This window comes from Hibiscus syriacus, unplaced genomic scaffold (assembly GCF_006381635.1).
Source record: "Hibiscus syriacus cultivar Baekdansim isolate YM2019G1 unplaced genomic scaffold, ASM638163v2 tig00003725_pilon, whole genome shotgun sequence".
Taxonomy (NCBI): Eukaryota; Viridiplantae; Streptophyta; class Magnoliopsida; order Malvales; family Malvaceae; genus Hibiscus; species Hibiscus syriacus.
Genome location: NW_024061982.1, coordinates 2,345,704 through 2,354,781, shown reverse-complemented (window position 1 = coordinate 2,354,781; position 9,078 = coordinate 2,345,704).

The window sequence follows — 9,078 nt, the reverse complement described above, 5'->3', positions numbered from 1 at the left end:
AGATCAAAATTTTCACATTTGAGAGCTAAATAAAATTCAACTTGTTTACATCATGCACTACTATTTTGTTTTTATAATAATAAATAACATTGAGTTAATCAATCAAAATAAGCCTAACACTTTAAAATGGTATTAGAAAAATGGATATATTGTCGCAACCGTCTTTTGGGTGGGCCCGAAATTGGACTTCGACTTGAAAAAAAACGTTAGAGTTGCCACCAGTCATTTTAAAAAAATATTTAGGCTGATCGAACACCATCTTACCTGATATGCATTTTACCATAAATATGTCGGGCTCGAAAGTCGATTACAGTCAAGGAATGATTAGCACCATTGAACTGCCCTTTCGGTACCATTTAATTTGTCGGTTGTCTTAATTGCGAAAATTGAAATTTAAAAACTTGATTCAAATCACTTGCCTTTGATTAATTAAAAATTCCCCTAAGAAGTCAAAAATATTGTTATATTACACAATAAAATAAATAAATAAATATCAAATAAAAAGAAAAAAATTAGAAAAAAGGTTAAAAAATAAAAAAGATCAAAATGAATGATATTCAAAGATAGAATGATTACACCTAGGATTAATCCATGAAAATATAAAAACATGTTACCTTACACATTGCCAGATGTGTCAAGCAAACATGGGCCCCTTATAAAGTATAATTTAAAGAGTTTTTACCAAAAACAGTATTTGCCTTTACAGTCCATTATTTTCAAACTTAAACACGAGAAAGAAAATTGAAAATCTTGGCCATTTTACCTTCGAGTACGTGAGGTTGAATCGTTGGATCGAGCCATGATCAGGGAATGTTAATCATCATGTTGTCTTCTACTTGTTGACAGTTCGAATCGATGACGGGAGCCTCCAATCGCCGGAAATATGCCTCAGCTGAATGGGTAAGCTCATCTCCATCGCACTTTGGGTTCTTTAACCACGTTCCTTGTTTCTTTTGGGTTTGGGTCACCGATTGCAGGTCTTGGGTTCAATGGTTAGCTCGACTATGAACACATGGAAATAGTAAAGGTTTCGTTGCTGTAAAGTGTTCGAAGGTCACGATAAAAGGGTGAGTGAGGCTCGATGATGGCATTGCCAAGGACGAGGCTAGGCAATGGACTGTGTCAACGACACTGGCAGTAAGGTGTTGTGTTGGCTTGGCTTAGGTTCGGGAATGAAAGCTCGATGAGTAAGACTGGCGCAAGGGTATACTACTTGGTGATATCGAGCCATGGCCGAGAGGCCATATCACCACTCTCTTTAGTTCCTTTTTCTTTATTCTGCTTTGTTCTTGTTTTCCCTCTCTTCCGTGCCCGATACCTGCCTTATGCTCCACCTGTCCCCAGATAGAAGCCCTGAAATTGTACATCAAAGCTAGGAGAACTCTCCTGCAGCGTCCCGCCTGAACTTATATCAGCAGAATTTCGCTTGTTGGAGCCAAACTTTTACCAAAAGATACAAACCGAGATGAAGAAGGATAGGGCGTAGTCTGTTGACAATTCGACCCTAACGAATCAATATACACTTGGAATATCTCTTTAAATAGTTCCTGTAATTTCTCAAAGCTTTCGTCTAACTTTTTTTCCAGCCTTACTGGCACCATGATCCTTATCAAGCAAGTGGCAGGAGCCTACAAATGTACCTAAAATCCACTTTTTAAGGACCCACAAAGCCATTTCTCTCAAATGTCAGATAATGGGGTCAAGTACAGCGGATTTCATGGGATTCCAAGTAGATAATCAATCATATTACTAACCCAACAAATATATAATAATAATAATAATAATAATAATAATATAATATTTTTTGGCCGGACAAAACGGGTGTCTATAGTTGCCCCTCTTTGCACATTATTGTGTTAACAAGAATAGGGAAAAGACAAAAAATACAACCATTTTTGTCTGGTTTTCTTTTTTGTTTTTGTAGACTTGATATGTTTGTGTTGGGGGAACGAAATGCCCATACGCGATGAAGAGTTCTTGTCCATATTTAGAATGGTGATAACTCGGTTTCTACGTGATGAGGACGGTTGGTTATCTGAGGTTGATAACACGGTTCCTACATGATGAGGATGGCTGGTCATCTAAAGGGTGATAACATGGTTCCTATATGATGAGGACGGCTGGTTATCTGGGGTGACACGGTTCCTACGTGATGAGGACGGCTGGTCGGTGGATGATACATTTGTTGTGATACTAAGTCGATCCATTGGGCACGATATCCTTCTTCGTGAAGTTGAAGTCATGGGTTACTCCTTAATTGTGAATTTGAGTTTAACTGTAAAATCTTGAGCATATATCCTTCGTCGTGAAGTTAAAATTGTAGACCTCTTGAGCGCGATAACCCTCATTGTGACACTCAAAGTATTGGGAAGTAGCTACTGGATTGTATCATAGCCCAATATACTTTGTTGTGAAGCTGAAATTTGACATGAATGAAGCAAGTTTTTCATTGTTGTGTCATAGATGACTCATTCGTCGTGAAGTTGGTTAATCTTTTGGGTACGATATCCTTCGTTGTGAAGTCGAAATCGTAGGTGAATCGGAAAGTGGCTCTTTGTTGCCAATCTTGGTCGACCTTGGTCTTCTTCTCGATTTAAAGACATGGGAGTAAAAATTTGACTGGAAAGTAGTTCTTTTATGTTACCTTGTGGTAAATACGTGCTCGAGCTGAATGGAATCGGACTCGAAGGTTCTTGTTGACAGATAACTATTATCACCTTGAGTTATACTATACTGGGCTTTGCAGATGAATCATTTACTATGAAAATAAGTTAATCCATTTGGACACAATATCCTTCTTCGTGAAGTTGAAATTGTGAATGACTCATTCGTTGGGAAGTTGAGCTCTGAATTGGATATCCTTCGTTGTGAAGTTGAAATCCAATCTCGAGTTGTATTGCTTCACCAAATTGGCTTTGAGTTGGATATCATTCGTTGTGAAGTTTAAATCCAATCTTGTGTAAGTTGCGTCGTTTCAAATCCAATATAATTTGATGTGAAGTTGAAACTAACTCTAGCATTAATCTGCAAAATTATGCACATAAACAATGCTATGGATGCAATGCTCTTATGTGTGCCTAAAATGTATATGCAGAATATGTTATTTTAGGATTTGGAGAGGAATCTCAATCTCTGGTTGTTAGTCTTGATGACTCTTGATTCTGGAATATTGAATTTTTGATTCTTAATCTTGGATTCTTCAACATGCTTAAATCCGATGTACAAAATGTCATTTTTTAGTCTTGATTTGGGCGATGCCATTCAAATTTCTCAAGTATGGTGCATAAGCCTTGACCTAAGACAATTTCTATTTTTTGCCCCATCAAAATTTGCCACAAAAATTTGGTTTCCTTTGCCCCAGCTTCGATATTGAGCTTTGAAAATATATATGTTGATTTCCAAGATACTTCAGAGAACTTATCTTATTTGAAAATGCTTTTCTTCCTTTGAATTTTCAAAATTTTGAAACATATCAAAAGGAATTTTGAAAATGTTGCATCCTTTTAAGTTTCACAATTGAAATAAATAATAAAACATGAGTTCATTGGATATCAAAATAATAAACTGCTCTTTTAATCTTTGATAGCTACAAATCTTTGGCAAATATCAAGATCGAAAATGTTGGTTTAGAGGTTGGTTACCTAAATTCTAAGGTTTGTTTCATCGATTCGGTCACCTTGAAGATCATGTAATGCTTCTCTTTCTTGGTTTGATATTTTGATCAGATGCGAACAAAATGTCACAACTAGTATATCAATTACTAGACTCTTTAGAACACTTTTGTTTCAGTTTTCTAAAATCTTCCATTTGTTCAAGCTTCGTAGACTCACATAGTCAAGCTAGTACAAATATCAATCTAAAAATGAGATTTCTGAGTGTTCGTGTGAGTTCGACTATAACATGTGTTCCTCAACTCCCTTAGTCTATATTCACCGAAACTCATTATTTAGTAAATTTGATTTAATTTTCCATTGTTTGGCTAGATGAATTTAGCTTTATTGTATATATCTTATAATTGCCTTTGTTCGGCTAGATGAAGGATTCATGTTGTCACAGAGTCTTTGACTTGACAATCACGATGGAGCATACACCGAATTACCAAGTACCAGATCAATGTCATGGTTTGAATATAATCTATTCATAAAGATGGGTCTTTCGAGTTTCCTCTTAACCAATTGCTTTAGCGGAATAACTCAGCTTTATAGTATATATATATATTTCTAGGTATACAAATCCCACTTCGTAAGCTCGCTAAGGAGAACCTGTTATAGTCTAGGTGTTTGTTGAAGGTTAGAAAATCTCATCGTTAGAGTTCAAATCCCAATCAACTGCCCTAAACTAGATTCACTTACTTGACCATTCCATCTGAGAAGACCATGATCATCATTGAACGTCATTAACATAAGTAAAAACCAATTAGTTTTGCAATTTCGTGTGCTAGTTGCCTCATTTTGTCCGCTCCTAACACATACCTGAATGCCAAATTATTGATGGACTCTTCACGAGAAGAGAAAACAAGCTAGGTCCCTGCAAGGGAAGAGTATATATTCAAGTGTATCTTTTAGATTAGGATCAAGGGGTCCTTGTTTTGTAGGGGTTCAATCTTGTCATTTGTCAGAGATTTACAACCTCAATTATTAAAAACCTTTTAATTCAGCTGATATTCAAGGAATTCAAGATTAAAATTTCCCCATTGCTCATTTCCTCATAAGGAAGAATTTTATTTAAAATGTTGTGGAAGTGCAAACATAAGTGTGGCTACCATGTGTTTGATAGCCCTCGAGCTGAATGAAATGAACTTGAAGATTTTTATTGATAGATAGCCCTTCTCGCCTTGAGCAATGTTGTAAATTTGACTGGGATATAGTTCCTTGTTGCTAAATCGCAGTCAACCCAAGTCTTCTTCTTGACTTAAAGACCTCAGTTTAAACTTTAATCGGAAAGTAGTTCCTTGTTGCTACTGTGCGGTTGATAAGCCCTCGAGCTGAATGAAATCAAACTCAAAAGTTATCGTTGACAGATAGCCCTTCTCGCCTTGAGCTATGCTGCAAACAATTCCTTTAAGTGAAGGATGACTCCCCTTCGTGGGTCTATGCCGGTCATAATTCTTCAAGTGGTTCCCATTAGCGGGTCTGAACCGAGTAAGATGATCTTTGGATGAATCCCCTTCATATGATAGTCATGTGAGATGTTCTTCAAGTGACGTTGAAATTTGTCTTGAAAACTTTAACTGGAAACTAGCCAATCGTCTTTGAGTCAAGCTAAACTGGATTTTCTCTGAATTAACTCTCGAACTTTCCATAGGTCAAGTTGGTTGAGGTGTAACTCCTCACCGCTAAGTTAAGCAACCACTATCAAATTTTTTAAAATTCCTTTGAATCGAGTATCTTTCGTCTTGAAGTTAAAACTTGACTCTAAAGCTGCAAAAATCATGTATGCGAAAAATGATAAATGTGATGCTCTTAAGTATTTCTAAGATGTATGCACAATGGATTAGTTCTTGTTTTACTCACGAGACAGAATCACATTCTTTGTCTGCTAGTCTTGTCCTTGGAATCAATCATGCCCTTGAATATATCAGATCTTGGACTTTTCGCTTTAATGCCCCACAGTTCTCAGTGGTATGCCCTGAGCTCCCAATATGATAGTTGTATATGGTTTTAATATCATGGCATTCAAGATATGGGGCTTATCTTGGTTTGGATTAAACTGTAATCACAAGATTGATTTCAACCAGCGTTGGGAGCAATTCCTTATATGTCATTGGAATTGGATTGTTGCGAGTCTTTTCACTGAAAACATTATGAGGTATAGTCCCCAGTAGCTAGGTAAGATCCCACGATGTTAATCTCAGCTCTTTCCTCAATGTCACCTATCTGGCCATTCTTGATAGCTCTTTCGATCATTTCTCGACATATGACGATGTTAGAGAAACTATTGGTGGCAGTTCCTATCATGTAATCGATATATGGAGACTTCAATGTATTGATGAATAGAGTGGATACCTCTTTTACATTTATTGGTGGATGCACTTGAGATGCGGCATCCCTCTATCATTGAGAATATTGTCTGAAGCTCTCACCACTCTTCATCTCTATATTCTACAACGTTCTTCAATCAGGGGCCATATCAATCACGTGTTTGTATTGGCCCAGAAAAGCACTAGCCAAATCTTTCTAGGAGTGAACTTGAATATGACTCAGTTGATTATACCATCTTAAAGCAGATCCAATCAGACTGTCTTGGACGCAGTGGATCAACATCTGATCATTGTTGGTGTATCCGACCATTCTTCGAATAAAATCATGAGATGGACATTAGGATAACTGGTTCCATTATATTTTTTAAAGTCGTGCATCTTGAATTTGGGTGGAAGCATCAGGTCGGAAACTAAAACTATTTCAGTTGCATCCATTTCATTGTAAGAGTTTTGTCTTCTCATTCCCTTGAATGTCTTTTTTGCAACATTTTAAAATTCTCAAGGATCTCATTCTTGGCTCTTCTCATTGCCTTATGAACAAGAATGTTATGATCAGTAGAATTGTCCCAAGGATATAATATAGTTGTTCGATTTTTAGTGGCAGAGAAGCTTGTTGGGTAGTTTGGAAGCTTATGGGGTAAAATGAGTATTTGGGGACTAGAATGGCTATTACACATTCAGAGGTTTCACAGGTCGAGGAAATCTTCTCTTTGCCTCTTTCCTGGTTGAGCCCAACCAATTTTTCTACCATTTGGTCAACTAGGTCTTTTTGGTTTTTCAGGACACACTCCACGGTAGCATTTTATGCCTGCTCCATTTTATCTTCTCAATCTGCTTGCATCTTTTGCAAACTCTCTTCCAACTCTTTCTTCAGTTTATCAAATTTTGCTTCCATTTTCAATACTATGTAAATGTAGTTACTTTTAGAAGCACTTCCTCAAAGCCCACAAGGTATGCTTAATACATGTAAAAATGTTTAAATGAATGCTATGCAAAATGCAATGATGCATGAAATGTTCGAGGCATTGATCCAAAAACACGTCTGTTATTATAAATAATCTTTATTGGGACAAAAGGGTTATTTCTTAAGAGACAAAAACATCCTAAAGGTACATTCCGACTAAGTCTTCTAGACCCGAAATAAGTTGACTAGTCTTATGCCTTCGTCTATCACTAGTTGAATACCCTATCAAACCATTCCGACTTTGGATAAATCGTGCAAGTGACAGGTTACTTTTTGTACTTGCTCCAATAAGTCTCGAATGACTGCATCTTTGGCTTTCATCCTTTGCTGAGCCTGGTCCCAACGAAAATGCCATTGAATCCTCCATCAAAGGGACTATCTAAAGTCCATTTGCTTGTTTCTTGAATTTGTCAACAATGACCTCCAATTCAGTTATCGTTTTGCCATCTTGTTCTTGTTGTCTGTGAAGGGATTCTCCAGGTCAGTAAGCTTTTTCTCATCTTCCCCTGTATCCTTTTCCATCCTATTTTTGAAAATTTGACTTTTGATGTGCTTGGTGTAAATCCGGTCCATTTAAGTCATTCACAATGCAACAGAGTGTTATACTCTTCGATTATGGGTACCACGTCTTCTTGATTGAATGTGACACATAGTTTCCTTGCAGAGTGTCTCCCTTTTCCTTATGAGTCTTTTCTGACCATAGTCGGATCTCTGCGTTTTTCACCTCTTGTATTACAACCCCTTTGTCCATTAATACAAACTATTTATATTTAACGAACACATTTTTGGTGGATCAACACCTCTTTTGAATGATTTAGATGATAAAAAATAAAATGAAAGAGAACAAAAATGAAAGGAAAAAGTTAGTGAGGTAAGGATAATAATCAAACCAATAATGAAAATAAAAAGTCATACCCCACATGATATCTACCCCACATGCTTATTGTCCCTACCCGGACATGATCTCTATCCCACATGTTGATTTTCAACAAGTCCTAACCACATAAACTTCTAGTTCACATGCTCTGAATAGAAAATAAACAGGAAATAATCTCAAAACAACCTATGATTTGAAATGAAGTTTTGGGGTAGGCTCTAATTCCCTGTAGTCTCCTAGTTTAGGTTCTAAAGAAGGTACCCGAGTTCTCCTTGCCGGTGCCCCCTTGGGCTTGCCAGACCCTTAGTCCTAAGCCCATTACAAGCTTATATGGACTAAGTTCAACTCGAGATGATACATTCCTTATGTCCACATGGAGAATAAATTCACATGAAGACATAAGGTATGAATCCCGAAGGTTACTTGTTAGGCCCGCACGGAGAATAAATTCTCACGAAAGTGTCACTTTCATCCCCACTTAAATAGGGTTCGGAGCTCGGGTGTTGAGCAATAGATGAAAACTTTTTCAAAAATATGAAATCATTAAAAAAAGTTAGTACAACTATTTACTTGAAAAATAATCAAAAATAAATAATTAGAATCGAATAAATAAATTAAAACTTAAATTTGTTATTTTCGCTTTAAAATACAACCAATTAATTATGGTCTGACTCACTTACCTGTCCCCAGCAGAGTCGCCAAACTATCGCAAGTGTCTTTCGGGTGGGCCCGAAATTGGGCTTAGACTTGAAAAAAAACATTAGAGTCGCCACGGTCATTTAAAAAAATATTTAGGTTGATCGGACACCATCTTACCTGATCTGTGTTTTACTAGAAATATGTCGAGCTCGGGAGTCGGTTACAGTTAAGGAAGGATTAGCATCCTTGAACTGCCCTTTCGGTACCATTTAATTGTTCGGTTGTCTTAATTGCGAAAATTAAAATTTAAAAACTTTATTCAAATCACTTGCCTTTGATTAATTAAAAATTCCCCTAAATCAAAAATATTGTTAGATTGTACAATATAATAAATAAATATTAAAAAAAGAAAAATTAGAAAAAAAGATTAAAAAATAATATAAATAAAATGGACCAAAATAAATGATATTCAAAGATGGAATGAATGATTACACCAAGGATTAATTCCTGAAAATCCAAAAACATGTTACTTTGCACATTGCCAGATGTGTCAAGCAAATGTGGGCCTCTTATAAAGTATAATTTAAAGGGTTTTTACCCAAAAATAATATTTGCCTT